Source organism: Triturus cristatus, chromosome 5_2 (assembly GCF_964204655.1).
Source record: "Triturus cristatus chromosome 5_2, aTriCri1.1, whole genome shotgun sequence".
NCBI lineage: Eukaryota > Metazoa > Chordata > Amphibia > Caudata > Salamandridae > Triturus > Triturus cristatus.
In genome coordinates, this window is record NC_140588.1 from 646,241,121 (window position 1) to 646,267,241 (window position 26,121).

A 26,121-nucleotide genomic window follows, 5' to 3' on the forward strand; every position below is an offset into this window, starting at 1 on the left:
GCTTACCTCCCAGCAGAAAAACAATACTTAGAGGCATATTCCTTGTAATATGTGTGCTGCAGAATAAAGCACAAATGCAAAGAGGAAGTAACAAAGCAAAATTAAGCTTTTTCTCCCTGTTACTGCTCTACCTGGCAGGTGCACGATTGTCACATTAAATCAGGTTTACTACCTTCAGTATTTCAGGAATGCATTAAAATACAAGGGTGGGTGTATGGGAATGCTCATGGTCCACCCATTGTAAGGTCAACCCTTCACAGTGTAGCTAATGTGATTTATTTTTTGTTTTTTTACAGAGTCACGCAAGGTGACACAAATTGGCCCTTGAATGGCTTTCAAATCTCAAATTGCATTTTTGAAGTCAGAGCCAAAACTTCTAAGTGCTGTCCGTGAGGTCATGAGCCACTTGGTTGACTTCTGCTGCAATCTCTGAAAAGTTGGGACAGAAAATGGCTTTGAACTTCCAGCCATAGGAGAACTGAGACCAACCATCTGAGCCAAAACCACAAGAGTGCGGCTTCACTGGGCTGAAGAATAAGATTTCTTGTGCAAGGAGCTTCTCTGCAGCAGCAAATCTGTTTCAGGTGGTCCTCTATGAGAAGGTATCCAGGCCCCAGGTTTCCAGACTCATCATCAGATAGAACCTTTAGCCTTGTCAGATGGATGATTCTGACCTCTGAGAAAAGAGACTTAGGGATTGATTATGAGTTTGGCAGATTTATGGACCACCAAACCCACAGTGGCAGTGCAGTAACCGCCACACCAGTGGTCCGACTGCCGTATTACAAGTATAGCATTCAGATCACCATAGGACTGCCACAACCACCAGGAATATGCACTCCCTAGGAGTTGATCATTAGTCTGAGGGCCGCAATAAGTTGAAAGTACCACTGCAGCACCGCCAAGCATTTTACTAGTTTCCTCACATCCAACCTTTTCATGGTGGTGAGTCCCCCACAAAAATGGTGGCAGTGAGAAAACCTAGAGGGCCTTACAGGGCCCCCTGTTCCCACTGGGTCATGGGATGCAGACATGGGGGCACATGGTGTGCCCCCATTTCTGCATGCACTCCCTTTCCTGCAAAGCATGGACGTTACAGTATATGCCGTGAATGAATGGGCTTTGGCATTGCCATTGCAAGGCCTTTTTTATAGGCACCACCGTGGCAATGGCAAAGGACCACCTGCCAGACTACAAGATAACTCTTAATCTTGCGGGTGGCTGGCGGTAATGTATGGCAGTGTGGGAGGGGGCGGTGGTGTGGTGTCCTTCAATCTGACTGAACCCATTTGATATATCTGACTGCATTTTCTCAGTTACCCTCAAATTACACCTAGGTCCAGGTCCCCCATGAACAGTGAATTATTCTTAACACACTTTCTTTTGAAAATATTATATCCCAGGTTCCCCTTAATGGTATTTCATTATTTCGAAGTAAATCTGTTTATTCAATTTTAAATTATTTTTGCAGATTGGAGTTAGATTACAAGTGTGTTGTGTTTTAAACTTTTAAGTGTTTTGAATATTTTAAATGCTTTACACATTTTCTGTAATTTAACAGTGTTTGCTCTGTGCTACATCTAGCAGGGGCTTAGTTTAGGTTTAAATTACTAAAATATAAGCTTGGACCAAAAAGGTTTGTGACTTTCTAACTTTGCTGACCTACCAACCACCCAAAAGTAATAATTGATTTTCTTACAGGTACCCTATGGGGTTCTTTTCTACACTACATTCCCTCACCCTGCTATACAACTGCTGGATTCTCAGAGATGCATACAATCTCAGAGTTTGGAAAAGTTTAAAATAGACTGTTCTAAATAATGCCTAAACACACACCAGTGCATAGCAACTTTAATCTCGTCTGTAAAACAACAAAGAAGATAGAACCTTCGATACTTAAGCAAGAGCACATTACAAGCTCCTCAGAGTTCAGGGCTTACACCTGGAATGAAGTATTAGTATCCAGTCTAAAAAGATTATATTGAACCCATTTGGTGTATGTGTCTTTCAGTGCAGAACAAATTATAAATAAAATGTTGCATGATGCTAGAACAAAACTAGAGTAAGATCCCTAAACTTTAAGGGTGCAATTGATAGTTTGATAGGCAGTAGACTGTCAGTCAGGGTGGTGGAGGAAATATCATACGCCACTATGATGTACTACAGCATATCAGATTTAGAGTCACCCTCAAGCCCAGCGATGATTTTTGTACCTTCAGGGGAAAAACTGTAACAATGGGTCCCATGAAGGTACAAAAAGCTTTGTGAACATCAGACATCATTTTTGACAGCCAGCTACCAAACTCCAAAAGCTTTCGGGGCTCATGACGATGTTGGACAGAATCACTTCTGCCCGATACTGACTCAGTCATGGGACCTACAGACGCCCAGTCATCGGCCCTGACTGCCCTATTATGATGCGAACAGACATTGTTGCATTCCTATATTTTACTATGGGAGCATACCTTCCGGCCATAAACCGGCCATAGTAAAATGGGAGTTGCAGTTCGTCCCTGCAGCCCGTGGTAGGCAAATAAAGGTGTTTTCTCAACCTCAAACGGGAGGCTGTGCACCAAAGGGGGCCCAGCTGGGGCACCCTAACACGCGTTTCAACATGGTTTCCATCTCGGACAGACCACCATGGACACCATGTCGGAAACCATGATCGTAATCTCAAGGGCGGAAAGAGCCACACTTAGTTTACAGGCCGCATTCCGACTGGCAGACAGGCTCTCCAAGCCAGTCGGAATAAACGGGCAGAGTCCATTCTGACCCCCTCCATCAAAATGAGGTGGTCAGAAAGAAATCCAAACGGCCCATTACGATGTGGCTCGCCTTCCGAGCCATATCGTAATGGGCCCCTTAGTGTCATGGCTATGGTGTTGTCGACCCGTCAGACCATATGCTAGTGAATAAAGTGACACAGATTACATTGTGGAACTTGACACAGACTTGTGCACCCAGAACCTTTTAATAGCAGTGTCAGCTAACTGGTGATGCATGTGATGGACGGGTGTTGGTGTCAATAAAGCCGCTAAGGAACGGTAGCTAAGTTCTGTGCTTAGCAGAACACTACAATAGCTAAGTTGCTAATATGTGATTTATCCTGTATCATAGGATAACCTATCTTTCAAAGTCTCCCGTAGCTGTTGGGAACTGTGTGGCAGTGTTTCTTACCCAGAGACAGCCATGACCGGAGAGTTTGCAGTGGCTGCGGTGGTGAGCGGCCTCAGAGGCCTAGTGGGCAAGAATCAGGTGGAGCCTTCTGGGCAGCAGCCGGAGCTGAGAACGATGGGCGTGGCAGTGCCAGAGTGCTCCGAGGGTGGAAGGGTTGGCCGAGGGCAGAATTGGCTCCTGGTTGCTGGCCTGGTGTGCGTGTTGTGGCAGCAACAGCGTATATGTGACCGGGAGGTCCCCAGTGGTGACCCAATAAGTGTTTTTGCTCATCTCCCCTCCACCCACCTTCTACATTGATTCTAGAGGTCGATCGGGCCGCGGGGAGGGGGTGTCCCGCTGACTCACCGAGGGCCCGGAGTCGAGGGAATTGCCTGCTGGGGTCTGGACAGCCTGTGGGGGGCCATTGGGACTGTGCAGGGCCCAATTGGATGTCCGTGGGCCGGCTCATGTGACCCTGCTTCCCGGCGGCTGTAGCATTGGGGCCTGCAGCATGGGGACTGCATTCAGTGGAGGGACGCTGTGACCCTTTTTATGTACAATAGTGTTACGGATGGAGCCCTGGGATGGAATATGTGATGCTACAACGCGATCAAAATGATCGCGGTATGTAACATCGCAGTTTTTACAACGCAAGTCGTTACAACCACTTGCGCTGGAGGGCGCTGGACTTAGGAGTAGTAAGATTTACTATTCCAACACCAGTCTACGTACAGTAGGGAAGGTGTTGGAATAGTAAATCTTACTATTCCTTAGGTTATAGCGCCCTCCAGTGCAAGTCGATGTAACTGTTGCGTTGTAATGGCAGCGTTCTAAATGCATTGCGGTGTAATCACCGCGATGTAAAGGATGTTTCCCCTGGGATGTATTGCCCCTGACTGCAGGGGAAGAGCGCCATTAGAGGCACTGGGGAGTGGAGCCGAGCACAGGGCCCTTAGCTGATGGGAGCTAAATAGAGCCCTATGCAGCAGTGAACAGCCCTGCATGGACATGTGTGGTTCTTCTGACTGTGCCAAATAGTGAACCTGCGGCATGAAGGCCGGCTTGTGATTGCTGGACCCCATATATGCTACTGACATTTACCAAGCAAGGAGCCAGGTCTAGACTTCATGCACAATGTGGAACCCAGTGCGGGGGTGAGATATACTACCCTGGTCGGCTGGAGGCAGCGCTTGAGTGGACAGGGTGACACTGAGTAGGGGGGACACGACTGTCAGCGGAAGCAGGCAGGTTAGCACTCGGTGTGGCTTGTGGGCAGGAGGTCTCCACCCAAGTCCCGATATTCAAAGCAGCGACAGATATCGACAGCCAAGACCGCAAGGGGTAAGATCTATGTGCCACAGGCTGTGCAGGTGTGGTTCGTACAGGAGGCCAGTCTGGGTGGTTATAAAACCGCCATCATGAGGGATAAGCATCAAGATTGATCCATGACAAAAGATAAAACGGCAGGCGGAACTGCTAAGCACAGCATGCTGGACCGCTACACCGGAACATGGGCCTCGACAAACCACCAGGGAGGTACACAGGGAGGCATTCCAGACAATGCCGCATTCATGGCGTCCATCACACAGTCCAGGGACACATTGGAAGAGAAGACTGGAGAGGTGGGCTCCGATGTCATGCTCCTAAGACAGGATCAGCGGAATGCGGTGGAGCGCATTACTGAGACCAAGACCAGGGTCCTGGGTGTGGAGGATTCCATCACTACCTTGCAGAAAAAAGTTGTGTCACTAGAGACGATCACCAGGGATCTGCCCTCATGGGTGGAAGATGTTGGGGGCAGGGCCAGGAGAGAAAAACCTACGCTTTGTGGGATTCCACGAAGAATGTGAATGGGGGGTCATAGAACAGTTCCTGACTAAGTGGCTCGCGGGCTGGCTTCCTCCATAGTTATTGTCCTATTACTTTGTTGTTGAAAGGGCGCACAGGGACATGATGCAGAAGTCACCCCCAGAAGCAAGACCAAGGCCTGTCATTGCAAAGATTTTGAATTACCACGACGGGGACATGATTTTAAAGCAAGCCAGAATCAAAGAACCCCTGATGTTTGAAAACACTCGCATCCTCAAATTTCATGACTACAGAAGACTAGTCCAGCAGAAGCGACAGTCATATATGGCAGCCAAGGCCCACCTTCATGAGCTGAAACTTCCCTATGCATTGCTGTATCAAGCCAGGATGAGGGTGGTGTACCAATCCTGTATGCTATTCTTTGAGTCGCCAGAAGATGTCTTTAACTGGACGGATGAAACAGTGAAGATACGGCTGACACGCCGCTAAGGTTGGAATCAGATTCCTCATCCAGTGAGGTCATCCACAGCCCACCCAATCACAAAATCAAAGGAACTAGGAGGTTGAGATCTAGACGCCAATCCTGCAGAGATCCCAACAGATCCACTTCGGTGCCCCGGCAGGGGTCTTCAGTCTCAGAGGTACGTCAGGACTCTCACGGGTAGGAGAGTGTTGGTGAAACTTGCTCAGACCAACGAAGCATGAGCGGGGGCTAGTACCTTTGTTCGACTCTCAATAGTTGAGGGGAATGTCCGTTGACAATGGGCAGGTTATTGGGGAACCAATTACGGGGGCGGGCATGGGGCTCCCATTGGGATCCGCAAGCCACCTACGCCGCAACAGATACTTCAGCAGTTTTGAGGTATAGGGGGGATTTGGAGGAAGTTGGGGTACACATGTTATATGTTTGCACTGCCTCACTGCTACACATGGCAACTATTCACACATTGGCTTACAGTTGTTCCACACATCAAAGTCACAAGACTTTTAGATGGTAGTCACTATAGATAGGGCGTGACTCCAGGAGGGGGACCTCCGAATAGTGAGTTGGAACGTCAGAGGAGCACTAGATAAAGTCAAAAGAGGGGCTATACTCCAACAGGCCAAACGGTACTGAGCAGACATCCTGATGCTTCAGGAGACGCATTTAATGGGTACTACAGCATTGCGTCTCCTCCGCTATGGCTATGTTTAAGTGTACCACTCTGGCTTCACCAGGGCGTCCCGTGGGGTTGCGATTTTAATTTGTGGTAGTGTCTCATACCAGCATATCAAGACATGGACAGACATCCAGGGGAGATACGTATTTATATGGGGGTACCATGTATGAGGAACAAGTGGAATTGGGCTGTATATATGCCCCCCCGCCACTGCAATGGGCGTTAGTCGAGCGTCTAACGACCCTGTGGGCGGATATGCCGGAAGGATTAGCAATAGTAGGGAGGGACAGGAATGATGTAATGAACTTGGCCATAGATAGATGGGGAAATTCCAATGTGCTCTATGGTACCAAAGTGAACTCCCTGGCGACGGGACTGGGATGGGTGGATCTATGGAGGCGGCTGTATGTTGAGGAGCAGGGATACACTTATTTTACGTCAACACATGATACTTACTCCCGTCTTGACTATATATTTATACCGATAGGAGCCGTGGATATTCTCCCAAGGGGTCTGTTCGATCATTCCCCAGTGGTTCAAACAGCGCAGTTGGGTCCTGATAAACTGCTCTTTTGGTGGCGTCTCTCCTCCTGGCATCTGCAGGATGAGAAATATCGGGACCACATAGAGCAGGCAATCGAGCAGTACCAGGATAAAAATGTGGGAACAGTCACAGAGGCTGAAATCATATGGGAGGCTATGAAGCACACCTTACTGGGGCAGACATTTCATTCTTCACTGCAGCATGTCGAACACGGCGGAAATAGCTTCTGCGATCGGATGCCCATATAATGGAACTAGAGCGGAGCAGTAGGGGCGAGGGAGGGAATTGGGTGCTCTGACAGCTGGTGCTGGCGCGACAGTCCCATGCTGACACTCTGATTGATGAGGACCGTCTTGCGTGGCTGGCGTCCCGTACAGAATTTACCAATGGGGTGACTACAGACCTTCTCCGAACATTTCCGTGTGGTTTTTCAACTTCCACACATTCAATTGGCCTTTGCGGGAGGCTTTGAAAAATGAAAGCACGCAATTGGCCAAAGGCGGGTGCATGTCCCACATTTTCTCTAAATGTTCACTCCCACGGCATCCAGCTGTCAGGAGCGAGCAGCGGCGCGCAGGGTGCCAGCTGCATTCCTCGTCATGGGTCATTAAACAGAGTATGGTCGAATTCAATTTTGTGGCGCGGCTTGTCTTGCCTTGCCTCAAAAGCAGAACCAAACAAAGTATCGAGCAGCTCACCACGCATCTTCATTTATTTATTATCAGCGACCGCATGTTTTTTTTACACACAGCATTGAGCACTGCTTGCTGTGCACCTTTATTTATTAACTGCAGTCCTGGATGGGTGCCTGCAACAAATGCCTCCCTGTTCGCTTTGTGTGCTCTCCACTGTACTCCACTATCCTGATGTTTATTCAAAGCAAGGCGGCTGCACGCGCTCCCAGCACCTGGATCGTGCTCAATCCTCCACAATCACAGGCCAAGCTCTGTCTGAGCTCCAGTATAATTGCTTTTAACTGCTCTTTGCCTCAAAAGCAGACCCCTCCCACCTAATACACAACATCGAGCAGCGCTATTGTGCACCTTTATCTTATTAATGACGCCTGTATGTTGAATTTTTTTCTTGGCCTCCAAAGCACACCTCTCCCACCTCCAACAGAGCATAGGTGCGCACAGCGGCATTTTCACTTTGAATTTGACTGCTTGCAGTGCTGTTTGTTGGATTTCCTCTATAGCAGACCCTTCCCACCTCCCGACACAGCATGACTGCGTGCCTTTAATTCACTTATGAACAGCCCGCTTTTACTTTACATTTATATGTAAATAGCTCTACTAGTTTTGGCAGGGGGGCATGGGGAGAAAAGTGATTTTCCCAGAATCACAGGATGTTGAGCCAACGAGGAGGCTCGAACCTGGTCACCTCCGCTCCAAAGTTGGCTGCTTTGGCCGTTATGCCACACCTTCTCCTTTGTCATATCGACTTTAAAAAAAGAAGAAAAAAATACTTGTGCGGTTATTCAAAGATGTTAAGAGTGTGTGAGCATGCCAGTGGGGCATTGCTAAACACTTAAAAGGTCCCAAAGGCTAGACCTATTGGCTATGCCATTGCTTGATTTAAAATGGTGTAATTGCCGCGCCTACTCTACCAATTGCAGAACCATCTATATCAGATACTCCCTATGTGGTTTCCGCCAGGTCAACGCGGCGTTTGGTCAATTTCTGTGGACAGGAGAGGCCTCCAGAGTGGCGCTGCGGACTTGTTTTCAGTCGACGTATTGCGAGGGGTTGGCCATGTCGGATGTCCAATCGTACTATATGGCATTGCATCTTTTGGTGCTGAATGAATGGTGGTATGGGGACAGGAAGGAGCCCGCTTATGCAGTGGAGCGAAGGTGTATACGAAAGTCCACACTACATACCATACTGTATTTGGCGCCTCTACGCAATTCTTTATCGCCGACCACTCGGGTGATATTCTAGGTGTGGAAACAGTCCCTCCGCGAGATGGGGTGGTGGAATAAGTTGACTGTGGAAACCCCACTGTGGCACAACGGTCATTTGCCGCAGCTAGCTGCGTTATCTAGATATCGAGGGTGGGATTAAATACGAGTCTTCACATTAGGAGACGTATTGCGAGGCTTGGTTCTGAAATGATTCCAAGATCTTCAACAAGAGTACCAGATGGCAAAAACTACATTTTATAAAAATCTTCAATTTTGGCACACGATTTATACTAGTATCTTGGGGTTAGAGGCTTTTCCCAAATTCAGTCCGATAAAAGGCCATTTGCAGGACCATAAAATCTTGAAGATCTATCAGCCACTGGTGATCAAAAGTTCCACTACATTGGATAAACTTAGAGAAGCATGGGCTGGTGATCTTGGACAAATAGACGGAGATGATTGGATGGACAGACTGTCCATCCCTAGGGGAGCAGCAATAGTAATACCGCTGCATCTTATTAAATTTAAATACCTTCACTGGGTTTACTATACTAGGCTCAGGTTGTGGAGGGCAGGCCTAGAGTCATACCCTATATGCCTGAGGTGTGGTAGGGAGGAGGGGTCCCTAATACAGATAATTTGGCATTGTACAGTACTCACAAAATTTTTGAGACTGGTTCTGGCCTGTCTTGCAGAAGTGTTGGGGTGAGAGTTCCCTTCCTCAACAAGATTGGCAATTTTACATATCATGGAGGGTAAAGGAGGTAAAGTATAGAAGAGGCACTTGTTATTGTTGGGGCTGACATTGGCTAAAAGGAATGTAGCAAGGCTGTGGAAGGCAACGGCCCCATCTTTTCTCTCGGCATGGAAAAATGGGCTGGAATTTTGCATGGGGTTAGAGATCCCAATATTCAAGGCCAGGTGTTGCCCGCAAAAGCACCCCAAAATCTGGAAAAGATGGGCAGACAACCAAGGGCTCAATTTGGACCCGGTGCCCCCAATGGATGCATATGTATCAATGTTGCTATGTGGGCCTCTTAGGTAAGGGACCAGCTATATGGTGATGGTGATGTATTTGTTGCGGTGAATGATGTGGTGGCAAATGATATGCAGTAGTGGTTCAATGCGTTTATGTTATATTCAAATTCAATTCAATTCAAATAATCTCTTTTCGGATACTTAATATTCATAAAAACATAGGTCACATTAAAAACGTTTTCGATAAAAAATCAATAAATGAAAATAAATAACAAGGACTTGTATATATAGCATAATCGGAATTATAAATATTCATATTGTAACCGAGCGGCAAATATATAAGACGACCCCTCCTTTAAGTGGCTCAGTTATTCTTGACAATAGCAGCATAGAGTAATAAGTGCAAATAACAAATTAAATTAATAGGCAATCAGAAATAGACAAATAACAGCACAGCGTAATTTTTAAAATACAGTAAGAAAATAGCAGCATGAATTTATTATATTAAAGTGCATACAGGTTTTAGCTATATTTGATAAACCATAATATGCAGGGCAAAGATTTCTACAAGATGCCACAAAACATTAGAAATTATGGTTCACAACAAGTAACAGCTAAATGTAATCATGTGAAATCTGATGTTTTTAAGGAGTGCTCATTGAAACGCGTGAGCGAACTGCCGCCTTCAGAAAAGAGAATATTCTAAAGGTTAAGTCTACACTTTTAAGGTTAAGGTTAAGGATTTCCGTGTAGGCTATTCTGAAGTCAGCAATGGTAGTTGCCTTAAAAAAAGGGATCAAAAATTGTTTAGTATATAACAAATAAAAATCACAAAAAAATAAGAAGTGTAGCGTTGGTTGGTTGCTCCGATTGCCAGAGGGGCAAGGCATTTGCCCAAGGTTGGTATTAAAGCCTATAGGGGAGCACAATAGATATTTTAAGGTGCCTTCCCAGAGGCGGAACAGCAAGCTTCTCTCCCAGCGACTAAAATTCAGTAGGAGATAACTGGATGGCAAATGAGATGGAGGGCAGTTAGTAGATGCCAGGGACATATACCTTGTGACTGTTGGCTTAACAAGTTCCATATCGTATCTTAAATTACTATATTCATCATATAGGGCCTCTTGTAGAGTCTTTTTAGTTATGCCCTCCATATTGTTTGAATTCAGGAAAATGTGATCAAGGTTCACGCTGATCAGACTATTTCTGACAGAGGCCAGCCACAGTATGTCTCCTTCCTTGCTGCATTTGAGGCAATCCGTTATAATTCTCTAGTTAGTGACTCTGCTGAATTTTGCCAAACGTTTAACCAAAATATGGCCGGACGGGACCTGATGTAATCCTCATTATAAGGCAGCTGTAATTCCTGATGCAAATACAATTTGGAGAAGAAATTGGGATCCCCAAAAGTTTTCGACAAAATAGATTTTCTTCTCCCTGGATAGTGCTACTTTTTGCATAGCCCAAAACGTCAGAGCCATAAGTAGCCATAGGTATGCACTGTGCTTTATAAATTTTAATTATTGAGAGCACTACCTCAGTCTTTTTTGGTTGCGGGAGGCATAAAATTGAGTTAATCGGCCCTAGAAATGTATTGCTACTATGGGCCAACCAATGTGTGAAAACATTTGTCCTAAGTACGGGAAAGTGCAAGTGCATATAAGGCGTTCAGGTCCTGAGGTAATTGAGTGAATAAAGTGCTTTTTGGGGCTACAACACATTATAAACGATTTCTTAAAATTAGTGCAAAGATCTAGACCAGCCATAAAATCAACAAATCTCTAACTAAAGTGTGAAGTGCATTTAGATTGCGGCTCGTTAGGACCGCATCGTCTGCATATAGTAAAACGGGGAGTATATTGCCATTGATTTTTGGAACATCGGGAGTAAGTTCCGATAAAACATTGTGCAAATCATTAATATACAGAATGAACAAGAGAGGGGCCAGTACGCACCCCTGCCTGACCCATCTGCCGATATTAATGTTCCCTGAGACCTCCCCCTTGCCAATCCTCACCCGTGCTTTCAAGTCCCTGTGTTAAAAAGCTAAAAAATGCACTAAAACCTCATCCAACCCATACTTTAAAAGTACTGACCATAGACGTGACCTATTTGCAAAGTCAAAGGCTGAGGAGAGATCCGGGCTATGGTATATTTACCGACAATCAGATTTAAACATTGATCAACTGTTCCCAGTTTACTTCTGAACCCTAGCTGGCATTTATTTAAAATCTGTCCCTCCTCAGTCCAAGATCTAATTTTATTAAACAGGATCCTCCCAAGTATCTTAAGGGTGTTATCAATTAGGGAGATTGGTCTATAGCAGCTAGGGTTGGATCGGTCCCCTTTTTTAAAAATCGGGACGATAGTACTAGTAGACAATGTGCTTGGTATAAAAGTATTTGCTAAGTTGTTAAAAACATTAAGTAAAAGAGGCGCCCAGATTTGTATTTAATGAGGTCACTGGGAAGGCCATCGGGCCAGGTGCCTTATTACCCAAGCTTTGGTTGATTGCATCCTCGACTTCTTTTATTGATATCTGGATGCGTGCTACATTCGAAAAATCCAAGGGCTCCTCACTCGGGGGGGGGGGGGTGCATACATTTTAGCGAAATTAGCTTCCCAGGCCTCACTTGTTATATTACAACAGCTGCCCAAAAGTTGTTTCCATTGTTGAGACTAGCAGCGTAGGTAAGCTTGTCCCAGTTTTCTTTTAAGGCCTCCTCTTTCCGCTGCCTTATCACATGTTTATAATGCTGTCTCAGGGATCCAATAAGGGTTGCATCCCTGGGTACCGCTGCTAGTGATAAACGGAGCTCTCTATTTGCTCGAGAACAGGCGTTATTAAACCATCAATGATTCAAATTAGTGTTATATACAGGCTTTGAAATTGATTGTTTGATTCCAGCACATAGGTGGCAAAAAGCGTTGGCCACCTCTGAGTTTGGATCATTAGACAACAGACAAATCTCAATAGAGGGTAAGTATGCGGTTATCATTTTGGAAAACAGTTTTCCATTATCAATCCCCTTCCAGACTATCCTCAAGTTTTCCATCGAGTGTGTTAAATTTCTTGCACCAGGCTCTTTAGTGAAAACAGGTCTGGGGGCAAACCTAATTGTTGTTAAAATTGGGTTGTGGTTGCCAAACACAGTCGGTAAAACCTCGGCTTGTACTACGGCATCTTCTAACGAGGCAGAGATAAAGATGTAATCTATTGTCGAGGCGCAACCACAACTCCTATAAGTCAGAATGGGACTGTATTGGCAATATCCATCACATTCAGTAGATTGTGATTTAACAGATGATCCAGCAATTATTTCCCTCTTTTACATGTGTGTGTGTCTGAAATTGGTGCTGTGACTACAACATTTGCCCTCACAATCTTAGCATTAAAATCACCACCCAGGCAAATTCCTGCAAGCTTACCAGACTCAATTTGATTTTGTTAGGCAGAAACAAAATAAAATAAATAAATATAATTCCTATTTGGTACATTTGTAAAATCATTATTATGAAAATTACTAACACAAATTGAGATGCCTTGTGTGTAAATACAGCTTGAAAATTGTCGTCGTTTGTGGCAAGGATTTTGACACCACCACCTGAAGAGATATTGACCCATATAGAGAGACCGCCATATGTTAAAGCATTCAAACCCCTCCAAGTATAAGTACATTGTTGCCCAAGTTTCCTGAAACATGAGAATGTAGTATTTTCTGACTAAATTTGCCCAGTCTTCAGAACTTATTTTGAAAGCTAAGCCGGCGATGTTCCAGCTTAGAACACTCAAATTTGGGTAATGTGGTTCTATTATGTCATGTTCTACAAAGGTGGTCTTTGGATCATGTAGTTCTAAAGTAGCAAGTCCTAGACAATTGGGCATAGGTCTCTGGAGGATGTGTTCAGATGGTGTTCGAGTGGGCGGTAATCAATGCAAGCTATCCAAACCAGGCAGAGCAGAGAATCTGTTAAAATCTGTAGGCAAGACAAAAGTAGGTATGTTTGGCCCAGGGGTAGGTTTATAAAAGAAACCCAGGGGTAATGACCAAACAAGAGTGGGAATGATGTTGTTGAGTTGAGGAAATATGAATTTTGTGATCAGTTATGTCCCCTATCGTAGACCCCAACGGCTCCATGTGCATGCTATAAGTACATGTATGTTCCCTCCAGTTCCAGTTTTGAAGACGCAAATATATGTGCGTCCACCGTCAACATGTCCTCTTTCAGATCCGCCATGAATGGGTCAGATATTCCATTCCTAAGTATGAAAGGCCACCGACTTTATGTGGTTCACTTTCCACATTTTACAGATTCAGGCGAGTAGGCCCAGAATTCTGTCATCAAGCCTTTTCCTGCCTTCTGCCTCTGAAAGCTCCAGTCTGAGCCTGCATCTGTATCCATGAACTTTGTCCTACTCCCTGCGCGGCTAACGGTGCCTGATCCAGCCTGTTGCCTGCCAAAAACTGTATTTCACCTTCAAGATTATCTGCTCCGCTCCTCATCCGATGCATTCCTGTCTAGTAGTTTAGGTAAACATTCCTCCAGCTACCGTGCAAAGGGCCAGGCCTCGCTGTCCTCATGCAAGTAATTCATAGCCCCTGTTACCATGGAATATTCCTACCCCCTCGCATCTCATGTAGACACTTAGACGCTTGTACACGCACTAACAGTCAGTATAGAATAGATTCTATCCTAGAGACCTTTCCTTTTGGATAACACAGTTCTTTAAACATAGGATATTAGATATGATTTGGGATTAGGTTGACATGACCCCCAGACTTCTGTCTCCACATGTAGAGCTAAATGTCAAGTCCCCTTCACCCTCTAGTTGCACGTCAATCACACGTCATGCGGCTGCGCACGCATCTCTGCCAAATATTTCTGCTGACATTGCAGGATTCTCTTATGGATCCACCCACTTGTGACATCATGTATAATGACGTTATCTTAGTTACGCCCATATGTCCGCCTCTTTAGTTACGTATGCACATTTTATCTGTATTATCAGCTGTTACGCCTCTTGCATCTGTTCCACTGTAATGCATTTCCTATAAAACTGATTATCTGTCAATAATGTATGCCCTTCCTTCCTGAACTTTCGTGGTGATGGAATAGAAGCCTGCAATTCGAATTGTATTTCCTTTGTCAAGGAATAAAAGCCTTTTAGAACCTCTAATACCACGGATTCTGCCTCTTATATTTACTGAGTTATTCTTACTAGACTTTACCGCATAAAAAATAGTACCGGTAATGAAATATTTACCACATAAATTGGCGCCCGAACAGGGACACTTTCTCATCTCACGCGCCGGCGGTGTGTTGCAGGCCCGGTCTCCTGCCACAACGGACAAAAACGCGTACCTGCAGGATTTCCTGTATCTCCCTCCGGCCAAGCGGAGGCGACTGAGGCTGCAATCAACACCCAGACGAGGCGGTGAGAAGTGCGAAGTATCCCGACCAGAGCCTAGCTGAGAGAGCAAGATCCGAGGTATACAGAGGCCCGCCAGGTTCCGAAGTTCCGAGCCCAGTCGAGTCGAGTCCAGTCCGGTCCAGTTTCAGTTCCGTTCCGAGGCCTTCCGTTCCGAGCTACCCGGTGAGTACCATTACCGGGGAGGCATTTAACGTGCACATAGTCTGTGCCGGTCAAGACGGGTTTGGGTACACAAATCCGGTCTGCACTGTTTCAGCAGTGTATCTGTACTGTTTAGCAGTATATCTAGTATGTCTTGCATATAAATCAGTATTATCTAGTGTCAGTATTATGTCATTAACTAGTTTTCTATTAGTTATCATCGTTCGTAAAACTGTTAATTGTTAAATGTTTTAATACGTTCTATATATTGTGGTGTGAATGATTGTTCATTATTGTGTTTACTGTATAAAGTGTGTTCTAGCAACCATCTAAAAATGCCGCTCTTTTCGAAATTAAGACAGATCAAAACTAGAAAAGGGGTACTCGAAGAAGCTGTTCCCATCCCACCTAGGGACACTCCAGGATACTTTATGTATCATAAGCATGGCCTAGATGCCGTCTTATTTCTTGATTTATGGGTGGACTACACCAAGGATTTGCCAGAAAGTCAGAGATGGCCCGCAGCGGGGACCTGGGATGCAGATTGCATCATGAGAGTAGAAGAAGAATTATGGAAAAAGAAAGCCAGACAGTCACAGAAAGATGCCATTGAATTATGGCGTAAAGAATCATATAGACGTACAGAAAAAGCACTCAGACAGGAAGAGAAAGGTAGAGAGAATTCAAATAAAACTCGAGAAAATCTATTACTTGAGGAATCAGAACAAGTAGATAGACAAAGAAACACTCTTATGAATGGTATGTATCCTCTTCTGGCCGAAGGGTTACCTAAGGCTACCCCGGAAATACCAAAAGACTTGACTCCACCACTGCTCCCGATAAAAGCACATCCCAAAACACATCCCAAAACAGCAAAGGACGTTTTCCTTTCCTCCTATTTAGATGACGTAGCTCCCGAGTATGCTAATGCCATACCACACACACCGCTTGCCGATGGTGTTCAACACCAAGAGCATCCATCTGTACCCCCGCAACAACAAACTCCTACGCCAGTCCCAACAGGTCCGTCCGTTTCTACAGTTTTTCCCGCATCTACAATCTCTATCCTACGTCCAACGAATCCTTTCTTGCCCAGCACCTCAGATGGTGCTACAGGAGGTACGACAGACATGTTTGCCACACCGCCGCGAAATAAACAGACCCTTAGAGATTTAGCACTCCAACGTACACCCCAACTAGCGACATCCGACATGTTTAAAGAACAGCTTGTAGATTGTAGATACGACCCAGTACCAGGTAAACAGGACAAATTGCTCATATCATCACTACGTATACGACGAGCTACATTATATTTAATGACGATACCAGGAATGGTTGAACACCTAGACAATATATATCGCTTTGTCCAAACAGGGCGAGGTCCAGAAAGTATTAACGAAGCTATGGAATACCAGAAAGTGGATGTACAAAGACAACTACTCCGTTTTTTCATAAATTGCGTAATTAGGAATCAAGACAGGCCTGGGGCAGATCACGATACCATGCAAAGACTTGCCAAATGGGGTCAGAACATATCAGAAGAGAAACATGATAGACAGGCGTGTATAATCGCCATGTATCGAAAGATCCACAAGGAAGTAGAACGAATACATAAAGAAAGACGAGAAGCAGACAGAGTTGAATCAGAGGAAGAGGAGGAGCAAGAATCAGAACAATTAGACACGATAGCTTATGTAGGTAGAGGAAGACCCCATAATAATATTAGAGGCTTTAATGATCCGATACGTCCGATACGTCCAGAATGCAATAGACATTTTCCAAACCCTATGTTAAATACAAGATCCCCGGAACACCTATTTCAAGCCGCTGATAAATCACTACGAGATCGAAGGGGGTACCACATGCTCGATTCCATGGACGAACAAGAATTAGCCAGGTCAGCAGTACAATGGGCTGACAGTCCCAGCGAATACAATGATGATGTACTTGCACACACGTTTCTGAATCTTGACCCATACGAACAGCGTTTAGCTAGTATATACATGATTCAACACCTCCTTATATTATATAAAAGCCAACACTCCGATCCAGGACCCTTACCTGACATATTGACAGAACTACTCACGAATAAATGGAGAGGGTCAGGTACTGATTTGATTAAATAAATTCTAGAATTTCGAAACCAATATTTAACTTTCGTATGCCCAGAACACGTTCCAGTTCCCATCATGGGAAGAAAAATGTATCACATAGATAGACAGAACCCGTTACGCGAAGTACACCCAATCAGAGGTGACGGTAATAACTTTACACGTGTGTTTGTGTACACGCCTATAACTAAAATGGAATTATTAGAAATGAAGAAAGTAGTACCCAGCCATGACAAGGATCCAGCAGGTTTCCACCGTGAGATAAAAGACATGTTACTCATGGGAGAGTATACCTACCCCGACATTATGAAAATATTAAAAGTCCTATTACCCGCCGGTGTTTATGAGAAACTCAAAGAAAAGGAATGGGAGGTGGGAGACCAAAAGATAGATTGGACAGCATTAGAAAACGAAGAAAGGGCCCGAGCTGCAGGAGCAGGGCTTGGGGAAAAGACTACAGCACTACCAGGATTACTAGTGCAGGTACTGCCACGTTTATTAACTACGAAAAAGGAAGACTGGGGTGCAATATCAGCCTGTAAACAGAAGCCAGATGAAGACACTAGTGATTTCTATTCCCGATTTGAAAAATGTTTTGGTATAAATAGTGGCATAAAAGCCAGTAGTGAGTCATATCCACATCTGTTTGTGACAAAATTAGTTGAAAATTCTCTGCTGCAAGTCAAGAATAGAGTATTGAAATTCGAAAGTACCTGGCAAGGTAATACCCCATCACAGATGTTACAGATGTTACAATATCACCACAATAGAATTAGAGAAGAACAAGAACATGAACAAAGACGTATGAAAGATACAAAAATGAAAATGCTTGTTGCCCAGTCAGTTCCAGCCGATGGTCATCAAAAGGGTGATTCCGCAGGTCCAACGAAAGGGACATGCAACTATTGTAAACAACAAGGTCATTATATACACGATTGTCCAGTCCTGAAACATAATATTGCCACAGGTAGAACCCAGGAAAGACCACGTCCACCTAGACAGGATCAGAATCAACAACAAAACCCTCAGCATGCACAACCTAGGTTAGCTCCGCAACAATTAGCTCCGCAACAGGCAGCTCCACAACAGATCGTAGCACCACCACAAACGCAGCCTATTGCTGCAACACAAGCAACGACACAACAGATGTATCAGTATGCACAAGCAGATTATCCCGATTATCAGCGATACACATGAAATAGCCTAGAGAGGGAAGTTGGCTTACCCCTTATAGAGGTTCCTGTAGACCAAGAGGGACCTTATGTACATAGTGAACTATTAGGGGAAGACAGAAAGTTTTTACTTGATACAGGGGCAAGCAGAACAACTATAAGACGCAGTGAAGTTCCAGGGGCACCCCTCTCAGGCTCACAAAATATTTACCTTGGATTCTCAGGAAAACCTATAATCAATGACGTAACACAACCTCTTCCACTTACGGTCGGTCCATTGACACGTACTACAGATTTATTGCTTACTAAATCATGTCCAGAAAACTTGTTAGGTATAAAAACATTGAAAGCTCTAGGAGCCATAATATGTTGTTCTCCGGAAGGAGTACGACTATTTTTACGTGACTTTAAAGGTCACTACGTGTCCAGAGACATGGATCACCAACTGCAGAATTTACCTACACATTTATGGGCACAAGGCCCCACTGATGTTGGTTGCATGACTATTACACCATATCGTGTCACACTAAAAACAGGAGTAGTACTACCACGAATGCGACAATACAAGTTACCACCAGATGCTGTTGTGACTTTGCTGCAAATCATTGACGAGCTCATTGCACAAGGAGTGGTTGTCGAAACCGACTCCAATGTATGTAATTCCCCGATAATTCCGATTCTTAAAAGAACGGATCCAAAAGTACCACCAGTATATCGATTACTTATTGATCTGCGCGAACTAAATAAATGTATTGTACCACAATACCCTGTGGTCCCAGATATCTCTTCATTACTCACAGATATTGACTCAGAAGCAACGTTCTTCACTGTAATTGATCTCAAGAATGCTTTCTTTAGCGTCCCAATAGATCCGGAAAGTCAATATCTGTTCGGATTCAGTTTAAATGGACGAAGTTTTAAATTCACACGCGCACCTCAAGGATTTACAGAAAGCCCCAGCATCTATAGCCAAGCACTGAAACGAGAACTTGACAGTATCCACATGCCAGTTAACACTGCCTTGCTTCAATATGTCGATGATCTGCTGATCACCGCCCGAAGCGAACCTGAATGTGAAAAAGCGTCACTGACGGTTTTAAGATTTCTGGCCGACAAAGGGCACAAGGTGTCCCCTTCTAAGCTGCAATTCTGTGTCCAGCGAGTTGTTTACCTTGGGCACTCGCTGTCCAAGGAGGGAAGGCAGCTTACACCTGATCGCATCCAGTTAATTGCTAACATGCCACCACCCAAGACACAAAAGGAGGTGCGGGCTTTTAAAGGCCTCACTTCATACTGTAGGCAGTGGATCCCTCAATATGCATTTCTAGTAAAACCACTCATCCAATTGACAACACAGGAGGCAGCCACATCGACTGTCCTCCCTTGGACTCAAGAACATACACACGCCTTTGAAACCTTAAAGAAAGCTTTATGCCAAGCACCTGTTTTAGCAACACCATGTTACAGTAAACAGTTTACACTCTTTGTTACAGAACGCGACGGTACTGCCTTGTCAGTACTCACTCAGGAACAAGCAGGATCACACAAACCATGTGCTTATTTCTCTAGTACATTAGATCCAGTAGCTCAGGCTCTTCCTGCGTGCCTGAAATCGGTGGCAGCAACAGCTTTAGCAATCAGACAAAGCGATGCCATAGTGTTAGGATATCAATTGACAGTACAAGTACCACACGCAGTAGAGGTTCTCTTGAACCGCACACAAACACAACACTTGACTATAGCGAGACTCACTGGTTACGAATTAACATTGTTTCAGCCACACATAGAAATCAGACGTTGTAATACGTTAAATCCTGCCACACTGTTGCCAGTAAGCGGAACAGATCCATTGGCACATGATTGTGTCGAAGTCATTACTATCACGACGAAACCCAGACAAGACTTGACAGATATCCCTTTGTCAGATCCAGACTTGACATTGTATGTAGATGGGTCATGTATGAGAACAAGTACAGGAGAGTTAGTGGCCGCTTACGCAGTTACAACAGACACTGACGTCATTGAAACAAATTGTATTAACACTTTGTCAGCTCAAGCAGCAGAGCTCATCGCTCTGACACAAGCCTGTACTCAAGCCAAAGATAAGAAAGTCAACATATACACAGATTCACGTTATGCATTCGGAGTCGTCCATGACTTCCGCGTACTGTGGCGAGAGAGAGGTTATTTAACTTCTCACGGTGCCCACATCCAACACGGACCCCTCATTCAAGCCCTATTAGACGCGATTCATCTACCTACTGCAATATCGATTATGAAATGCAAAGCCCATACAAAAGTTACCGATATCATTTCTCAGGGTACTGACCTAGCTGACAGAACAGCTAAACAGACTGCTCAGAATCAGACTCACACAACTGACGCGACAAAGACAATAGTTCCGACACCAACACATTGCATGACAGTTAAGGATCCCGCCCTTGATGTAATTGACATACAGACACATGCTACACCAGAAGAAATAAAGAAATGGACTGAATTAGGAGGGATCCAAACGGATCAAGGATGGATGACGAAGGAAAAATCTATATGGTTTCTTCCCGACTCCATGGTTCAAGTCATCATTAACACGATACATAGTCCAGCGCACCTAGGAGAAAAAGCTATGCTAGACAGCATTCAACACATCTGGTTTAACAAACATTTACGAGCCGCAGCTAAACAGAAAGTACGTACCTGTATGATATGTTGTCAGTTTAATCCAGGTAAAAGCATCCCCGTAGAGCAGGGTGGATTTCAACCTCCCGATCATGCTTTTGAAGTCCTCCAGATGGATTATATCCAGATGGAACGATGTCGAGGATTCAAATATGTTCTCGTAGTTGTCTGTGCTCTTTCTCGTTGGACAGAAGCCTACCCGGTTTCAGATTACACTGCCCCGACTACTGCCAAACAGTTAGTTCGAGAATTCTTCCCACGGTACTGTTTACCACGTGTTGTCTACTCAGATAACGGCCAGCCGTTCTCATCCGAACTAATGAAACACGTTTCCCTTTTGTTAGGCTACCAATGGAAATTCCACTGTGTCCGACATCCCGAGGCAGCAGGTCTTGTGGAACGCCATAATCAAACTCTGAAAATTAGATTGTCCAAAATATGTATAGAAAAAGGTGTCGATTGGATAGTAGCCTTACCAGTTGCGCTCTTTTACATGAGAATGGTAGCACATTCTCGAACAGGGCTATCCCCGTACGAGGTGATCTTCGGTAGACCACCAAATATGTGGGGGACGCCTATACCTCGCAAAATCACTGATGTTGACTGTAATATGCTGACAGATTACCTGGCTTCCTTGATGTCTGCACTACAATTGTTGTCGTTCACAGGTAGCTGCAGCTTTTCCTGATAACACTGAGGTGAAGCCCCATGACGTGGTTCCAGGCGACCTGGTTCTGGTCCGGAATTTCGACCGGAAAACCCAACTGGAGCCTAGATGGAAATCGCCAAAATTGGTTCTACTAACCACAAGGACAGCCGTGAAGATCGAGGGACGTAAAGGGTGGTTGCACTCGAGTCATATCAAGAAATTTTATGGACTACCATCCAGTGTGAATACTCAACCCTGCATTCCCTCACAGACAGACTCAAAGCTCCCCTTGGTTGATCAATCGAAAACGGAACTTTATAAACTGAAATTAAGGTCTAGCAAGTCAGACAATTTGATTGTTTAAGTCCTCTCCAAGGTGAATCGGTTGAATTTGTCTCTGACATGTATCCTCTAGACCGGAATAGAGAAAGAAATCAACAGATGCAGCTTAAAAGGCATGCGTATTGTAAATCACTTCGTAGTCACTGCACAGTAACATTATTAATTTTGTTTTTTCTAAGTCTTCTGATCATCATTTCCAGCATACTATTGCACATGTATTACCCTATTCTTAAGCGTGCTTACAATGTAACTGCAGAACATTCTTTTAGCGAATTACCTCCGCATGAGTTGTCTTATAGATTTGCGCTGCGCAACAACACATTCATTAGTATGTTACATCATTCCCATCAGACCAGCAATGCCACAAATTGTTGGATATGTGGCCGACTCCCTCCCTATCAGAACTATAAGGGAGTTTTGCCCCTCTTACCATATCCGTTCACTCACAATGGCTCCTGTGGAGCATGGTTTAGTTTGATTAATTCCCTAGATTCAAATTCCGCAGTTTATCAAGACAACTGGGTATGGGGAAACCTGAACCTAGTTTTGCTTAAAGTCTGCTACCCTAACAAGGAGGGACTTCCCAAAAGAACAGGAACTGATCTAGAAAATGAAGTATATGGATTAGGTAATTTTACACTTAACCTCATGATCCTGAACGTTGAATCTGAAGCTACACCAATCTTGCCCGCCATGTCAGTATTCCCAGTAAAAGGGGAATTATGTGTAAGAAAGAATGGTTCCATACACATGGGCCATAGTAAATACACCACTGTAATAAAATTCAGTGATCAAGGCAAGTCTACATTTAGAGCTTCCTGTCATTCCTACTTCATATGTGGCCAGACCGCATATATACGTCTACCTCTAGATTGGGATGGTACCTGTTACATAGCATTCCTTCTGCCACCTGTTTTCCTAGCTCCTCCTGATTATCATAGAAATACCCATTTAGTACACAATAGACAGCAGAGAGATCTCCCAATTGTCGATTACACTGAAACAGCATGGGAACAATACACAGATTTCAATAAAGGTTTCTTTCCCTATATAGGTACAGTGACTAATAGTAAGCTGATACGTAGATTAACCAGAACCCTTGAAGCAGTAGTGAACGAAACTACTTCCGCCTTAGGCAATTTTAACAGAAGAGCAGTCTGCTATGCGGATTGTTGTGCTTCAAAATCGTCTTGTCCTTGACGTCATCCTGGCCGATAGGGGCGGAGCCTGTAGGGTCATCGGATCAAGTTGCTGTGTTTTCATACCAGAAAATTCGCCGTCAGTATATAAAGCCATAACTCGCCTTCATAAGATTGTGAGCCAGATACACCAGAGTCCAGGCACCTGGACTTGGTCCGGTTGGTTTTGGAGCGTGTTGTCAGCCTGGGGATGGAGAATCCTATCCTTCCTAGGTATTGGCTTTCTCATACTATTCAGTTGCTGCTTATGTCTACAATGTGGGCCAGCGATTTGTGGTCTGTGTGCCACATCGTGTATCCCACATCCAAGTTTTCGTTCAAGATCCCGGAAGAAGAAAGAAGAACAAATGATGCTATATGAACAGATCGATGGATTGATGAAGATCGATATCTCCTGAGGGTCCGTAGGGGACAAGGAGGGAATGAGGAAATATGAATTTTGTGATCAGTTATGTCCCCTATCGTAGACCCCAACGGCTCCATGTGCATGCTATAAGTACATGTATGTTCCCTCCAGTTCCAGTTTTGAAGACGCAAATATATGTGCGTCCACCGTCAACATGTCCTCTTTCAGATCCGCCATGAATGGGTCAGATATTCCATTCCTAAGTATGAAAGGCCACCGACTTTATGTGGTTCACTTTCCACATTTTACAGATTCAGGCGAGTAGGCCCAGAATTCTGTCATCAAGCCTTTTCCTGCCTTCTGCCTCTGAAAGCTCCAGTCTGAGCCTGCATCTGTATCCATGAACTTTGTCCTACTCCCTGCGCGGCTAACGGTGCCTGATCCAGCCTGTTGCCTGCCAAAAACTGTATTTCACCTTCAAGATTATCTGCTCCGCTCCTCATCCGATGCATTCCTGTCTAGTAGTTTAGGTAAACATTCCTCCAGCTACCGTGCAAAGGGCCAGGCCTCGCTGTCCTCATGCAAGTAATTCATAGCCCCTGTTACCATGGAATATTCCTACCCCCTCGCATCTCATGTAGACACTTAGACGCTTGTACACGCACTAACAGTCAGTATAGAATAGATTCTATCCTAGAGACCTTTCCTTTTGGATAACACAGTTCTTTAAACATAGGATATTAGATATGATTTGGGATTAGGTTGACATGACCCCCAGACTTCTGTCTCCACATGTAGAGCTAAATGTCAAGTCCCCTTCACCCTCTAGTTGCACGTCAATCACACGTCATGCGGCTGCGCACGCATCTCTGCCAAATATTTCTGCTGACATTGCAGGATTCTCTTATGGATCCACCCACTTGTGACATCATGTATAATGACGTTATCTTAGTTACGCCCATATGTCCGCCTCTTTAGTTACGTATGCACATTTTATCTGTATTATCAGCTGTTACGCCTCTTGCATCTGTTCCACTGTAATGCATTTCCTATAAAACTGATTATCTGTCAATAATGTATGCCCTTCCTTCCTGAACTTTCGTGGTGATGGAATAGAAGCCTGCAATTCGAATTGTATTTCCTTTGTCAAGGAATAAAAGCCTTTTAGAACCTCTAATACCACGGATTCTGCCTCTTATATTTACTGAGTTATTCTTACTAGACTTTACCGCATAAAAAATAGTACCGGTAATGAAATATTTACCACAGAGTTCTTGTGTCATTAGTATTGATCTAGCTAAAGCTGGACGACGGAAGTTAATAACAACGTAATCTCCCCCTATGTTCTTTACTGAAGAGCCAACCCACCCTACCCTGCGCACCATTATGATATCACTTACATTTGTCACCTTAAAACCTTTATGTTTAATTAGCCAATCGGCACTTTTATTACGCAGTTCTTCGCATGTGTCGGTCTTATTTTTTCTTAAGAGTGGGACGCCTGCTAAGACTAAGACATAGGGACAAGCAGCCGGAGGTAGGCTAAGGTTTTCTTTATTGGCCACCACAGACTCACTGGCATTATTCACAGAGGGGAATTTTGCTCTCTGGGTGTTGCAAACTCGAGTAGTGTTGTTTGCACGGTTCGTGTTGGCAACATGGGTGACTGAGTAAACTGCTTGGTGTGAATTATTAATAGCACTAGACGTTACTGGTTCGCTCTGTGCGCCGGTGGGTTTATGTGTCAAACATTCCCTTATTTTATAACAGGTGACAAAAGCACTAGGGGTACTAGTATAGGGGGGTTGTGTGAACGTCGACATTTGCTGTTGGTTATTAGAGCTGGTTACGCTGGGTGCATTAGAAACCTGTGAATTGAGAGTCTCCCCCTGTTGTGAGGCCTGCTCATGGATGTTGTTATTCAAGCAGGGTTTATTCACTAATGACTCTAAACGATCTAGGCGTTTCCAAAGAGCTGCAAAACTCTTATCAACAAGTGTTTTAATGCGGTCATACACAGAGTCTGCTATAATGTCAATTGCAGTATCGCCAAGTTTGAAGCAAGATGAGGGGCCTATCAAGGGTCAGTCTGGGTATAGGTAGATTGATTTGATGCTACAGATACTGTTAAGTCAACAGTGGCAGTGGCGTTAGTTGAGCTCAGAGCCGCAGGTACCACTGCGCCTTGGATCCATGAACTCAGGGCCGTACATTGTTTATTTGAACGAGGTGGTTGTTTTCTTTTGGAGCTCACAGGTTTGGTTAACTTCCTTTTTCTTTTTGCCCCGGTGACTACTGAATTTGGAGAGACATTCATATCAGGTACGATGTCATTATTGCTTATTGCTCCAAGAAGCTCACCGTCAGCGACAGCGACAGCCCCATTGGCCTCCTTGACCCCGTTCCTTTCCTCATTGTGAGCAAATTCCAAAGTTTGAGTGTCCCTGATGAGAGTAGATGGCAAGCTTAGTATCAGGGGCAGGCTGATACCATCACTG